This window comes from Delphinus delphis, chromosome 21 (genome assembly GCF_949987515.2).
Source record: "Delphinus delphis chromosome 21, mDelDel1.2, whole genome shotgun sequence".
Classification (NCBI taxonomy): domain Eukaryota; kingdom Metazoa; phylum Chordata; class Mammalia; order Artiodactyla; family Delphinidae; genus Delphinus; species Delphinus delphis.
This window is the reverse complement of record NC_082703.1, coordinates 17257013-17271899: the sequence shown is the minus strand read 5'-3', so window position 1 is coordinate 17271899 and position 14887 is coordinate 17257013. Positions and strand designations below refer to the sequence as shown.

The following is a 14887-nucleotide window of genomic DNA, read 5'->3' as shown; positions in this document are numbered from 1 at the left end:
GTTGCTTTTATTACATGATCAGGTGGATTCTCAATATTGGCTCACTGAAAGTCTGTCCATTCTACCCTTCTTCTAGATGAAGATATTGAAAGTAAAAAAAAAAAAAAAAAAAAAAACTACATTTCACATTTTCCAGATTCCCTTGTAGATTGAGCCTGAGTAAAAATTATCCAGTAAGAATAACTCCTTTGCAAATTAGAAAGTACAATAGGTAGAGCCCATCTTCCTGGAGTCCTTGCCTTTTGCTTCTGAGAAGCAAATACATGCGTCTGTACAACTTTCCTGCAGCAAAGTTCTGGAGAATGGTATTCATTATTCAGCTCTTTGGATGAGAAGCAGTTGAAGAGGCAGAGTCCTGGGTCCTCTTCTTTGGGCCCAGATCCCTCCTTTGGATACCTCAGAGGTAGTAGGTACCCTGAAAGTTCACTCCTAAATTGTCTGGGAGACATTCCAAGAGCCCCAGCCTAGATTTGGCCCCTTCAAACCTTTCAACAATTTTGTAGATATCTTATTCCCTGAATTAAATACCTTTCTGCTTAAAACTCCTAAGTACTTTAAAGATCATTAGATCTCTCTTTTGGTGCACTGAACCCCTGAGTGAAATTCAAAATATTTAAAAATGAATAAATTAATAGAAATTCTTTATAAGCAGGGGTTAGCAAACTTTCTCATATAGGGTCAAATAGTAAATAATTTAGGCTTTGTGGGATATGCACTCGCTGTCACAAATGCCTAATTCTGAAGTTGTAGCAAAAGCAGCCATAGACAATATGTAAACAAATGGACATGACTGCATTCCAATAAAACTTTATTTATAAAAACAGACCATAGTTTACTATAAGGATAACTCAGGTTTTAATAAATATTTGATTCAAATGTCTTGAAAAACAAGTATTTTTTAAATGACATTATTTTATTAAATTCCATGACTCAAAATAGATGCACATACATTTCAACACTTTTCCTTTTGTTTTAGTAAATAACAGAAAATATGATTTGAGTTCTTGTGATTCATGAATAAAATGTCATTCTTTTTTGCAGAATCTGTGAATATCATGAAACTGATTCCATTCTAAAGATGTCAAAACATTTCTGAGAGTTCTGTTAAATTCATTTTGTTTGGAATTTTATAAACTATTCTTACGTTTTGTGAAATTCTCTAAAATTAAGGTGTTTTATTTTCTTTGAAAAGAGACAAAGTTATTAATCTAACGAACAAATTATCATACTAAGAAATAGTATTTTCAATACTAATTCAAGTATGTTATGTTTTGTGCATGTTATGGCATGTTATTTTTGGTGTCATGTCATTTTCTTTATAATGTGTAATTTGATATTGAATAATCTTTACGATCTTAAGATTCCATTATGCCTTTCTGCTTGAACTTGCACTTTTCATTGCCTTAGCCCCAAAGTGACTCATATTACTCTGTTCGTATTTTTTCAGCCATAGCAGTCACATGACCCCACAAGTGGACTGGAAAGTTTGATCTCCCAAACACCCAGGAAGGAAAGGAGAACTCACTGTTGATGAGTCCTAGCGTGCCTTCCACATGCCCCTTCTAGATTCTAAACCCAAGCATAATGAGTGTTTTATTATATTTATTCCACCTACATGTCTGTCAAAGCAGCTAACTCATAACAGATCCTCAATAAACATTTTTTTGAAATATTGACAATGTCAAAGAAATTGACATCCACAAAAAATTACAGAAAGTATATATTTCACGGGTCCAAAAATGGACACAAAAATTAAAATATAACGATGTCACAAGAACTATTATAACAATACCGATTATAACTGGTATTAGAATAATACCAATGAATACTTATGATTATCTGCTCTGTGAAAGCACAGCTATATAAACTTATTCAGTTTTCACCATAAAATATGAGATAACGTTCTCCTTCATCCTGTTTTAGAGATGAGGAAGACTGGCACAGTGAGGTTAAATAACTTGCCCCAAATCACGTAGCTAAATAGAGTAGATCTGGAATTTGAAGCCAGGTAGTTTGGCTCTAGAATGTGTGACTTTTTTCCCATGTTGTCAAAATGCTAGAATTCATGAGCAAATCAACCATGATGGTATACATAACAAGAATCTTTCCAACCATTTTAAAGTTTAAATGGTTCATTTAAATTGCTGAATTTTCAAGGACAAGAATAATTCAGGAGAGAAGTAAATAAGAATATAGAAAATATAACAATCCATCTTGCTGACATCGAAGTGTACTCAGGTGAATGTACTGGGTAAAATAGCATGCCAATATTACACGAGTTATCAGAGATGAAAGAAATTTGCTAGTCAGTTTGTCTTTCCTAAGAGATTGCTGTTTTAAGAAAAAGTATTGTAATATTAATGAAGAAGATTCAATGTTGATTTTACATTTTCCAATTCTAACCTTTTAATTTACCGTATACAATGTAACAATGTACTCACGGAGGACATACCAGATGCCAAGCACTGTTAAACGTGCTTTACAACTATGAACTTATTCAATTCTAATAGATCTTTTTGAAAATCAGCTTACAGATGAAAAACTGAGATAAAATAACATGCCTGATGGCACAGTCAGCAAGTACCAGAGGCAGGATTCAAAATCTTGACAGCCATTCTTTATTTATTTATGGTACGCGGGCCTCTCACTGTTGTGGTCTCTCCCATTGCGGAGCACAGGCTCCGGACGCGCAGGCTCAGCGGCCATGGCTCACGGGCCCAGCCGCTCCGCGGCATGTGGGATCTTCCCACACCGGGGCACGAACCCGTGTCCCCTGTCTCGGCAGGCGAACTCTCAACCACTGTGCCACCAAGGAAGCCCTTGAATAGCTTTTTACTAGCTGATTTATACTCTATCTTTGAAGACCTCATCTTGCTTGTTTTTTCCTATGTTGTATGAATATAGCAAGTGATTTGGATGCAAAGAGTTTATTTTGAGACATAATAATCTCAGTAACCAATTTTCTAACAATTCTCCTTAATCTGTCTCAGCTAAGTAGGTATTTTGAAATGTAAGAAATACAGTGTTTGGGGTATAGGTTTTGGAGACGGGCTGGAATATTTGATATGCCACTGTCTCCCACAGTAAAAACAAAATGAAATGAACAAATAAACAAAATCTCTTCCATCTGATGTAAAAGCAACCAGGGAAGACTATTCCCTTTGGTTAAATCAGTGCAATGTGAAGTCTGTGTAAACTTGTTGTAAGCATTATGACAGATGGGAAAGAACTCATTTAAATTTAAAAAACCTTTTGCCTTGCAAAGGAATTTTCTTAAGATAATTTGTATTCACATCTAAATAGTAGGAGCCTGAAGATTAAGCATTGCAATTGCCATTTATATTACAGAGAAAAATGCAATCTTGAGCAGGTTATATGAATTCCATTTCTTCATTTTTCTGAATCATCCTCTTCTTTGAACTATTATTTGGAAGATGGTGTTGCTTTTTGTCTTTTATGGGGTTTCTTCACTTTGGTTGATGATAAAAAGTTGCCATTTCCTTTCATCCTCATCATGTTCATTGTTCTCCTTAGTTGGGTGCTTTTTGGATGTTCTTGTCCTGCAGAGAGCTGCAGGACTCCCTCAGATCTGTTCAGGCATCAGAGCCCAATTAACAACGTTCTAACTATTCTTTTCATCTTAGATATGGGTAAATTAAGGTGTTTACCTCTAAGTAGCTAAGGATTGAGTGCATATTTTTAAGTGGGTCTTTACTAAAGATCACAAAGCCTATCTCCATATTACATATCTAATGAAGAGAAATAGAATATGACCAATTTTTATGTAAGAATTCATTTATTCATACTGCCCATGATTCAGTAGAGACAGCATTCCATTTATAAAGTTACCATTGAAATCATGTAAACTATTAAACTTTGAACTCTTAACAACTGAACTGGGGAAAAGAAAAAAGTCCTAGACAATGGTGATTAGCCAGAGAAGAATATGTATTCTTGAGACCATCTGGTTTCTCTACATCGGCTTCTATTTGGTTATCATCATCATTGTAGTAGTAAGAACTCTGGCTAATGTAAGCAGCAAAAAAAAGGACTTAAAGACTCTCTGGTCCCTCTGGTCCAATTAGTGGGAAGATTGGAGAGCCCAGCTTGAGAAGTAAAGTGGGCTAAGCACGCAGGCCCAAAGCCACCTTCAGTTAAGGATGTTACTCATAGCATCACCCACACGGGATCCTTGATAAGAAACTTTTCTCTGGACTCTCATTCCCACCATTGCTATGAATTGTTTCCTACCTATCCTAAAGTCTTTGTCTTATTTTCTCAACACTCAGAATTCAGGCAGGATTGAGTCACTGGCCTGGCCTCCAGTTTTCAAGGAGCAGGAAGAGAAACCTTCTTGAACTTGCAGCCTTGTGGACCCTGGCTCCCCAGAAGATATATACTCACAGTGGGCGATTTACTAGCAACCAAGTGTTTCTAATGCTCTTTAGCCAACCTCTTTGGACCCATTTCAGTCATCATTATCATATTCACAGGTAGTATAGTATTGCAAAGAATGATCAGTTAACAAACAATTTGGGTTCTAATTCAGTCATTTACCATCCTGATAGTTTTGGCTAAGGAAGTTATCTTCTCTGAGCCTTTGTTTTCTCAGTTTTAAACTGGGATAATACTATTCTGTCTAGAATGTAAGGTCATTGTAAGGAATGATATGAGATAACCTGTGTAATATTTCTTTCGATTTTTGTCCATTCAAAAAAAGTATTAAGGGCCTACTAGGTGTGAGACTGAAAAAAAAAAAGTAACAATATGTGTCCTAAAGAATATATTATTGTGGGAGTTCCCTGGGAGGCCAGAGCTTAGGACTCCACACTTCCACTGCAGGGGCATGGGTTCAATCCCTGGTCAGGAAACTAAGATCCCACATATCGTGCAGCACAGCCAAAAAATAATAATAATAATAAAATAAAACAAAATAAAAAGTTAATCAACATTAGAAAAAAGAAAGTATTATTGTAAGGTATTTTAATTAACATTTTAATTAAAAATATATTGAGAATATGCATGTTCTCATTCTGTTTGAAAAATGGGACAAATAGGTGAAAAGTCAAACAACACTATGATAAATAAGAAATTTAAGAGAACAGAAAATTATTGCTAGGATATTCCTGTACCACCAATGTCTCTTCTGAGACATATTTCTTATCCTAATCCAACCACTTTATTTGTGAGAGAGCTGGCATTCTTATAAAACCCCACCTCTAGGGGAAAATGAATGGTCAAATGTAACCAATCAGAACCCATTCCTGAAGCCTTTGAAGTTGGAACCATTTATAAAATATGTGCCTTGGTCAGAAAAAATCTTGTGTAGAATACATCAGTGTTGAATAAGGGATTCTGTGTATCTGTTAACTGGTGCTGGGGAAAGCACTGAAAGCAGGAAAGGCAAATCCACATCCTAAGCAAGTGTTTATTCCAGTGAGGATTAAACATTCTTCCCTGGAAGAAACCAGATTAGGTTTTAGCATTAGCCTCTGCTGTTGAAATATTGGAAACTCATTTGCAATATGCAGATCATCCTTCTTGAGAGGAAGCCCATGTTGTTCAGCTCAGGAGCCACTTTCATCTCTTTTGCAATATGACTTATACGTGTACTAACTGCGGGGAAAAAACTGGCTGGCTTTCACCAGAGAAAGTCATTTTGTCAGTCAGATTATTCGGTCCCCCAGTGGGTGCCCTCTAGTGGACATTTACACCGGAAATGAGTGTTTTCACGTTTCATTCATATATCATTTCCCCAGAATCACAGCTTTGCGACATTAATATTTGATTGTGCCCTGATCTCAAGAGTTTTCCTAGTGATGCAGGAAAGCTTTTGGATGACTATCCTGATAGGGAGGGGAAGTTTCATTAGCTGCTATTTGACCCTTTCCACCATAAGAGGTTTTGCCCAATAGATCAAGGAACCAATGTGCATTCGTCCAATTGTTAAATATATCTATTCTCAATACATATTTATGACTGGAGAAATAACCATAGGATGGGTCTGTAGTCCCTTAGGATCCACTGTGAAATGGACTTGGGCCAAGAACGGCATGAGCTCTGAGTCTCTATTTAACAGACACCAGTAAATCACCTTGGTTTATTGCCTTAGGAACCTCTGGAGAGGGCATCAAGGGAGGTTTATGATATAGTTTTTGTTAATAAACGGAATCGTGTTCTCCCCAAATTCATATACTGAAGTCCTAACCCCTAGTACCTGAGAATGTGGCTGTATTTGGAAATAGGGCCTTGAAAATGGTGATTAAGGTAAAATGAGGCCTTAATCCAATATGACTAATTTCCTTATAAGAAGAAGAAACTTGAATGATAGACACCAGGGGAATGTGAGCATCAAGGGACAACCATGTGAAGGAGAAGCAAAAGGGCAGCCATGTGTAAGCCAAGGAGAGAGGCCTCAGGGGAAACCAAACCTGCTGACACCCTGATCTTGGACCTCAGCCTCCAGAGCTGTGAAAAATAAATTTCTATTGTTTGAGCCACCCTGTCTATCTAACGCGGTGTTTTATTATGGCAGCTCAAACAAACAAAGAGTCCTGGGTTAGTTTTCTACTGCTTCAATAACATATTAACAAATTTAGTGGCTAAAAAGAATACAAGTTTATTTTCTTACAGTCCTCTAGGTTCGATGTCCAAAATGAATCTCACTGGGCTAAAATTAAGTTGTCATCAGGGCTGCATTACTTTCTCAACACTTAAGGGAACGTCTATGTTCTTGCCTTTTACAGCCTCTAGAGGGCACTCACAGGCTTTAGCCTGTGGCCTTTTTCCTCCGTCATCAAAACTGGAAACTTCCTCTGACCCTCTTCTTCTGCCTCCCTCTCCTACTTTTATGGATCCTGGTTATTACCTTGGACCCACTCAGATAATTCCAGAATAATTTTCCTAAGTCAGCTGATTAGGAACCTTAAATCCATGTACAAACTTAATTCCCCTTCGCCTTGTAACATAACATTCTTCTGGGAATTAGGATGTGGATAGCTTTCTGGGGGAGGACATTATTCTGCCAACCCTAAGTCCTATCACCAGCCATTGGTTATTCTTAAAAGGTAGTGGATATTTTAGCTATCACAGTTCTGGAAATGGGTATGATACTGAAATCTCCACAGTAACAAGAGGTTTCTGCCTAACAGAAATTTTCTGCTTATATAGGTCAAGTAGCCCTTAAGAGGCCACCAACATTCCCAGGTAATAAGTATTTATTTCATTTCTAGACAATTAACATGAAGAACCAACTCTCCTTCCTTTCACAAATCTCCTGCTGGGCTGCCATTTGCCAGACCTCATCGGAAGCCAGAGATCAAGAGAGCTGTGTGTTTCAGCCCAGAAAGTCAAGCTCCTGGGGAAAATAGAAGGATAGAGAAAGGTGGAGAGTGGGTCTGGAGTAGTAAATGAGAAAAATTTAAGCCCATCACCATCAAATCCATTATCAAGTCCCATTAAATTCGCCTTTTAATATCTTTCTCCACTTCTCCCCTTTACCACTGACACCACCCAAGTCCAAGCTGCCATCAACTTTCCCAGACACCATTGCAGTAATTTCCTAACTAGTTGACTTGTGCTCAACCACACTGCCCACATCCAATTTGTTCTCCATGTTGCATTCAGTCAACTTTTAAAACCCAAATATGGCTCATTCATCCCACTTCAAAATCATTAATGCCTTTCCACTGCTTTTTTGGTTTTTTTTTAATTTATCTTTTTTGGCTGCGTTGGGTCTTCGTTGCTGCGTGCGGGCTTTCTCTAGTTGCGGCGAGCAGGGGCTACTCCTCGATGTGGTGCGTGGGCTTCTTATTGCGCTGGCTTCTCTTGTTGCAGAGCATGGGCTCTAGGGCATACGGGCTTCAGTAGTTGTGGCATGTGGGCTCAGTAGTTGTGGCTCACGGACACTAGAGTGCAGGCTCAGTAGTTGTGGGACATGGACTCAGTAGTTGTGGCTTGTGGGCTCTAGAGTGCAGGCTCAGTAGTTGTGGTACACGGGCTTAGTTGCTCTGCGGCATGTGGGATCTTCCCGGACCAGGGCTCGAACCCGTGTCCCCTGCGTTGGCAGGCAGATTCTTAGCCACTACACCACCAGGAAAGTCCCTCCACTGCTCTTAAGATAAAGAAAAACTCCTCAGTTCATGGCCACCTACCCAACGCTCAGCCTTAGGTGGAACCTTGCTTGCCACTTTTTCCATTTTTACCCCGGCCACGTTGGCCTTGCTCTGGTCTTTGACACTCTTCATGTTCCTGTCTTTTTCAGGCATTTGGATGACTGTCTTTTGCACCCAAGGCAGTCTTTCCCCCTTTTCAGCAATTCAGTATCCACTCCCTCTTTGGATGGTAAGTGTCCTTTTCTGAGTTGTCAGACTACATAGATATCCACTATTGCTTTTTGCCTCACTACACTTTTTCTATCTTTCCTGTGCCCCACGGGAGATGCCAGGAACTACATTGCTCAGAATCACCTTCCCCATACGATTCCTGGTTAGAGTTGGCTAAGGAGTAGTGTTTTCAAGAGATCTGGAAGTCAAAGAGAGAGCCCTTTATTCTCTGAAAGCTAATGGAGGCAGATCAAACAGGAAAAGACAGATCTGAGCTTTGGAAGCACTCCTGGAAATCATCAGCCATAGCTTCTGAAGATATGGGAGAAAATGGAGATGTAGAGATGAGCAATTATGTGTGTTCATGAAAACTAAGGATTCAAGTGGCATAGTGGAAAGAACATCATAGAATATAGATTCTAGTTCATGCTCTGTCACTGGCCAGGTGTCCCTAGATAAATTTTTTGAAGAGTCTTTAAGTTCTCTCATTTTAAAATGAAGAATTTTTTTGCTGTGAGTAGGAAAGAATATGGCACATGTAAAGTTGCTATAAAATGAGTGATACTCAGTTTGCTGCCATTCTCTTAGCTGTGGTAGAAAGTTCTGTTCTCTTTTGAGCCCCTAGCCTGACCTCTCATAATGATTCCAGGAGACTTCTGGATAAGAATTTGCTTAAGGAGGGAATTCCCTGGTGGTCCAGTGGTTAGGACTCCAGGCTCTCACTGCTGAGGGTCCAGGTTTCATCCCTGGTAACTAAAATTCCACCAGTCGTGTGGTGTGGCAAAAAAAAAAAAAAAGAAAGAAAAAGAGGAAGAATTTGCTTAATGAATTTTGCTCAAGCTTAAATTGACACTTTTACCACATTTAAGCTTATTTAAACTACATGCGTCTGTCCCTCTGAAGCCAGACTTCCCTAAATTCAGGGCATTCATGTTTTAAAAGTATCACTTAAAAATATCACGATCACTTTTTTCTTAACTGGCATTTTTGTGTCTCACGAGGCAGGGGTGATTTGTTAATGTTGCTTGAGGGAAATTAGTCACTAGTATTTTGTACATACTCTACCCACCCTTACCCCTCACCACTTCCCTAACTATCCAAGGAACCTGTGACTTTTAGGGCCGTCACACACTTTCTTGACTTGCAGCATGTCTTTTGTTGAAAACTGGAGTTGATACGTCAGGTCAGGTATAGGAACTGAGGTGAACAGTATGTTAGTGTGAAGTTTTATGGGAACCTCACTAGGAGTTGGGCTGTGTTTAATATTTGCTGGAGCTGGAGCTGTCGGAGGCTAAAATTTCCTCCAGTGTCTGTTTCTGTCTCCTCTGTAGTTTGGGGGTTTCCCTACAAACTTCCCTTAAAAAAGAACTTTTTGCAGGTCTTTCCGCTCTAATCCACTCTTATCCTACTGGAGCCCAAGAGGCGGTAAGGTATGGGGGAGGGGAAGTGTTCTATAACTGATTAAATCCCAGTCTTTCACCGGACATTTAAAAATGCTTACTTTCCCCTCCCTCTTCCAGAGGCGCCAATTGAGTTTTTGAGTTTTCTTGGCTCTTCGCTGTAAGAACCTGGTGGGGTTCCTGGGGATAGAGCCCAGGAAGTTTGGGGTCCCGCCTGAGACTACAGCCCCAGGAGTCCCTCACTCTCACACTGGCCCTCACTCAGCCTCCAGCAATTGGTCCAAATTACAATTTAAGTGTTCTCGCTGGTCTAGGATTCTAGCGGCTCTGCTCCAAGTAAGCGGAACTCAGCTGTGAGTTTGCACTGTTCCTGCATTCTCTCTACCAGGCATGTTATCTCCTGGGGGCAGGTAGTGTTCTGTGGTGCCCATGGGCAAGGCAAGGTCATTTTGACCATCTTTTGGTAGAAAGTAGATCCCTCCCTGTTTGGAGCACCAAGAAGTATCCATGGAATATAAATTAAACACCTTCCCCCAAAAGAATCGATCTAAAAATTAGCTCATTCGTGTAATGTTGTGTGTTTTTTATTATACGTGTCCTACTGGAACTTGAAGTGATTAAATAAATGAGATTAAAAGTGTAAAACTCTGACAGGGGTAGAAGATGAAGGTCATTCCTTTGCTCTGATTCTATGCCTGAGACCCCTTTCCTCTATTATACTCTTGGGGAAATAAGTAACTTTTTAGGTGCTCGAAAGAGATCGATAGATAATGCTAACATCACTATAGACAGAGCTGAAGTGAGTAGTATGGGATTACTACTTTTACTTAGTAGGAATCCTTTCCTCCTGTGTTTTGTGTTTGAAGCTAGAGATAAGGGATATAGGGAAAAGGATTAAGAAAAACAAATCACTTAAACATGGAGTCTTCCCTCAAGGTTATATAGTACGAAAGAGATCATGAGAATTAGTGGAAGATAATGAGATTAATAGAAGATAAATAATAATGAGAATGTTATAGAAGGCAGACATATCTTATTAAAAGGAAAAGATCAGTCTGCCATACATTATGTACCCTGTTACATTAACTCCATTTCTTTTTCATTTTACTTCTCTTTTTCTTTTGTGAAGTCCTAGATGGGAAGAGGAATGAGTTATCTGACAAATTTAGATTTTGCAAACTTGTGCACTGAGGGGAGTACTATTGAAATACATTGTTAAGAAAGATTTCCAACATACAAATGTGTCATTTCCTTTTTCATGTGCCCTGCTGAAATATTATGTGATAAAGGCTTTAGGTTTCAATTGTTAAGAGAGGGAAGTGGATAAATCAGTGCTGCCGTCTTTAGGACACGGTAAAAGAAGTTTACTTATGCTTTTCCCAAATTGCTTCTATTGAGTGTATGTGTCTACTCTGTGTGTTTGTGTGTGTCTAAGCGTATGCGTGTATGTGATATGTGAGAGATATATACATATGGGATCAATAATTTGTGGTAGAATTTTTTTATCGTATCCCTAATTATTTGATTTGATTGTTTCAGTGATAGATATTTCTGCTAGATTTTCTGTGGGTGAAAAATGTATATGTGTGCTGAATTAGCAAGAGATTTTTGGCATATAATTTTGCATATTTTATTACAAATTATTGACTTTATTCAAAATATGACTAAATATATTTTAATTAGTCTCATCTGCTTAGTTTTTACATGATACTTTTGACTTTGTACTTCATATTGTCTTTACTGCTCATATAGCAGATCTTGGTTGGGCATCTATTATGTGCACTTCCCTGAACTAGATATAGGGAAAGGACACGAAAAATAAAATATAGTCTCTGTCTTCAAGAAGATCATGACCTAAGGCAAATTGGCATAATATAATTTGAGCACTGTAAGTGGTGTGAAAGTGCTCTATATAACTACTGTGGGGGTACAGGAGGGCCAAACCTACTTCAAGAGGAGAAAGAAAAACCTTCATGGAGGTGTTAGAATTTAAGTTCACCTTGAAGAATGATTAAGATTTACACGACATAAAAAACGGGGGTTAGGCGTCTCATTGGCAATGTGAGAATAGTGATAGAAAAGTCATAAAAGTGAGATTATAAATGTTTTACACAGGGTTTAGGAGCCGTTGTTCTGGTAGTACACTGCCGACCTTCAGGCCCTAGCTCCCCCTCTCCCTAGCTGTGTTACGTTAACTAGGTACTTCAGTGTTTTAGCTCTTGGTTTCCCAACCTGTAAAATAGAGAAAATACCTCATGGTGCTGCTGTGAGGATAAAATAAGAAAAGTTCATGTTAAAAAAAAATTGGTGTTTTAAAATATTGGTGATTCATTTATTGGTTGTTCTCTGTGTACTAGACAATTTACAAAAGTTATTTTTAATTCTCATAATCTTTAAATTGATATTATAACCATATAAATGGTTATATATAGTCATGTGTGTATATATATATATTTTATATATATATATATATATATATATATATATATATATATATATATATATATATATAAAGAATCTGCAATCAAATAAATTAAAATATTTGCCAAAGATCACATGGCAAGGAAAGGACACAGCCAGCATTCACATCTAGATCTCACATTAAAGAATTGATGCTCTTTCTCCTTCACTGCAGAGGATGAATATGGGTAGCATCAGGGGCAACATGGATGTTTCCAGGCCTTACCTTAATCCCTCTTACGGATGTGTTCTGTAAGTGTAGAGCTACTGGTTTCACAAGCATGTTAATTTTATGTTCACTTCATGTGGGTTTTTAACTGTTCATAAAATCAGAGTTTTTGTTTTTAAATAATAAGATTACAAAGTTATTATTTACCCCAAATCTTAACAGTGAAATTAACATTGAGAGTTTGAAGATAAATTCAAATAAGACATAGTCTTAGAAAAAAAGAATGTGCATTAAATTATATTACGTAAAGAAAGTTTTTTTTCATATCTATGTAAAGAAAGATACCCTGGGGAATGTATGAGCAATTGATATGAATAAACAAAAACTCAAGAAGAAAAATAAATAGTAAAAAATTACATGGAAATAGCCTTTCTACACTAAAAGTAAAAAAATGCAAATGAAAGCCACCTTAAGGTATCATTTAACTCTTACTAAAATCTAAATAATTCTAAAATAAACATTGTTACTGAATAGTGGTGAATTTGGTTTAAAACATAAGTGACTGGAATCTTTGTAAATGTGTACGATCTTTTTAAAGAGCAGTAAGACAGTAGATACTAAGAAGTTTGAGGTAGTCTTCCTGTCACCTGGTAGTTCAACATATAGTGAATTATCCTAAGAAACATTTCAAAAGAAGAAAGCTAAGTTATAAAAATATTTACAGCATCATCATCTATATTAGTTAAACATTGCCCTCCAAAGAACAGGGAACATTTTTCTAAAAAGAATTGTAGAAAAATGACTGCATAAATAAGATACATATATTAGATGAATTATTATATAGCCCATCATTTTAAATTTGAAAAAATAGTTCAAAGTATAAAGTTATTGATATGATTTTAAGGGAAATGCATAAGACCAAATGATAATGTACACTATGGTATCAATTTATAACAGGTATACACTCAATGTTTTTCTTCTGTTAGGGTGATGGGATGATAGAAGTTTTGTCCCAACTTATCTTTAATAGTGTTATAATGTTTTTGTAATAAAAACAGGAAAAAAGAAGAGTGTGTTTTCAAACAGAAAAACACTGAAATTCTTTCATTGTTTTTCCTGTTGTAGCTTCTCTAAACTTTTCACCCATTTCATGAAAAGCTGATATTGCAGAGATGTGTTTCACTTCTCATGAGAACATGATTTCAGTAGATTATACAAACTCAAACGATTTCATAATTCTTTATCAGTGCATTGACAGTTGTTAGGAATAAATTTATGAGAAGTTAGTTTTCTTCTTAACTTTGGAAAAGGCATTTAAAGGCACACTTAGATTATGTGAATTGTTCACTGGCTGATAAAGCCTCACATGTGTATATTCTCTAACACTACTAAAACATGTATACTATGGAGTAAGGAACTGGAGGAATCTGGTAAGTCTCACGAATGTCTTTGAGGCAAAAGTGGGAACCTTGGGGGTGAGATTTTTTGTTTCAGTTTCCTATTTACACACAATTCAGAGAAAAACCTTTTATTTCCCAAAGTGTAGCAGAAGAATTTTTTATATTTCTGCATTAGTGAAATGCAGACTTTTCTTGAGGCATAACCCCAGGTCTAAAATCCAGTCATCTTGCAAAATATTTTGTCTTTCATTTATTTATGGAATTTCTCCTAGTGATGAACACATGCTAAGTGGCAGGAACTCTCTAGTCATTGAACCAAAGAGATAAAAACTCCTGAGTCATGGATCTAACTTGTGCAAAAAGAGACAGACAATAGACACGATAAACAAGGGAAATGTATTTCATGTTAGACGGTGGTAAGTTTGGGGCTGGGAATCAAGGCAGGAAGGAGAAGAGGAAGTGAAAGAGGTAGGCTGCCATTTTAAATCTGATGCTGGAGAATGGTCTGTCTGAGCTAGTGAGCTTTTAGTCAGGACCCACGCGAGATCGGAGAGTGTTCACATGTTTTGAGCAGAGGAGTGATATGATCTGACTTACTTTTTTCAGAGGAACATTCTAGAGGCTGTGTGGAAAGTAAAGTGGAGGGAACTGAATGAAGCTGAGAGACCACATAGGGAGCTATTAAAATCGTCCAGGTGAGAAAGATGATGGGGCTTAAGCCAGGATGGCAGGAGGGGAGGTGACGAGAAGCCGTCAGTTTCTGCTTAGGGTTTGAAATCAGACCAGCAAGATCTGATGGTAGATTGGATGTGGAGGATGACAGAAAGTGGGTGACAAGGAGACCCCTAGGTTTGGGCCATATTAGAAATCCAGATGGTGGTGTTGTTAGGGAGATGCATATCCAGGTCTGCAGTTAAAAGGAGTGGCCTGGGTGGGAGATGAAGATGGAGAGTCATCAGCCGTATAGATTGTATCTAAAGCAATGAGACTAGTGAGCTCACCGAGGGAGTGAATAAGATAAAAAGAGGACAAGAACTGAGACCAGGCACACTCCAGTGTCAGTAGTTTGGGAGATGAGAAGAACAAGCAGGAAAAAATAACGCTGTCCTCAATGTACTGCCTCAGTACTATCTT

The 14887-nt window shown here is 37.8% G+C and overlaps 1 protein-coding gene across 1 annotated transcript in view; it reads left to right on the top strand.

Moving 5' to 3' along the window:
* The first annotated feature begins 11012 nt into the window (after positions 1-11012).
* MSR1 (macrophage scavenger receptor 1) overlaps positions 11013-14887 on the top strand; it is a 65794-nt gene continuing 61919 nt past the window's right edge. The window contains exon 1 of the mRNA XM_060001374.1: positions 11013-11077. The gene's annotated coding sequence lies outside the window, so the exon portion shown is untranslated. The remainder of the gene's footprint in view (positions 11078-14887) is intronic.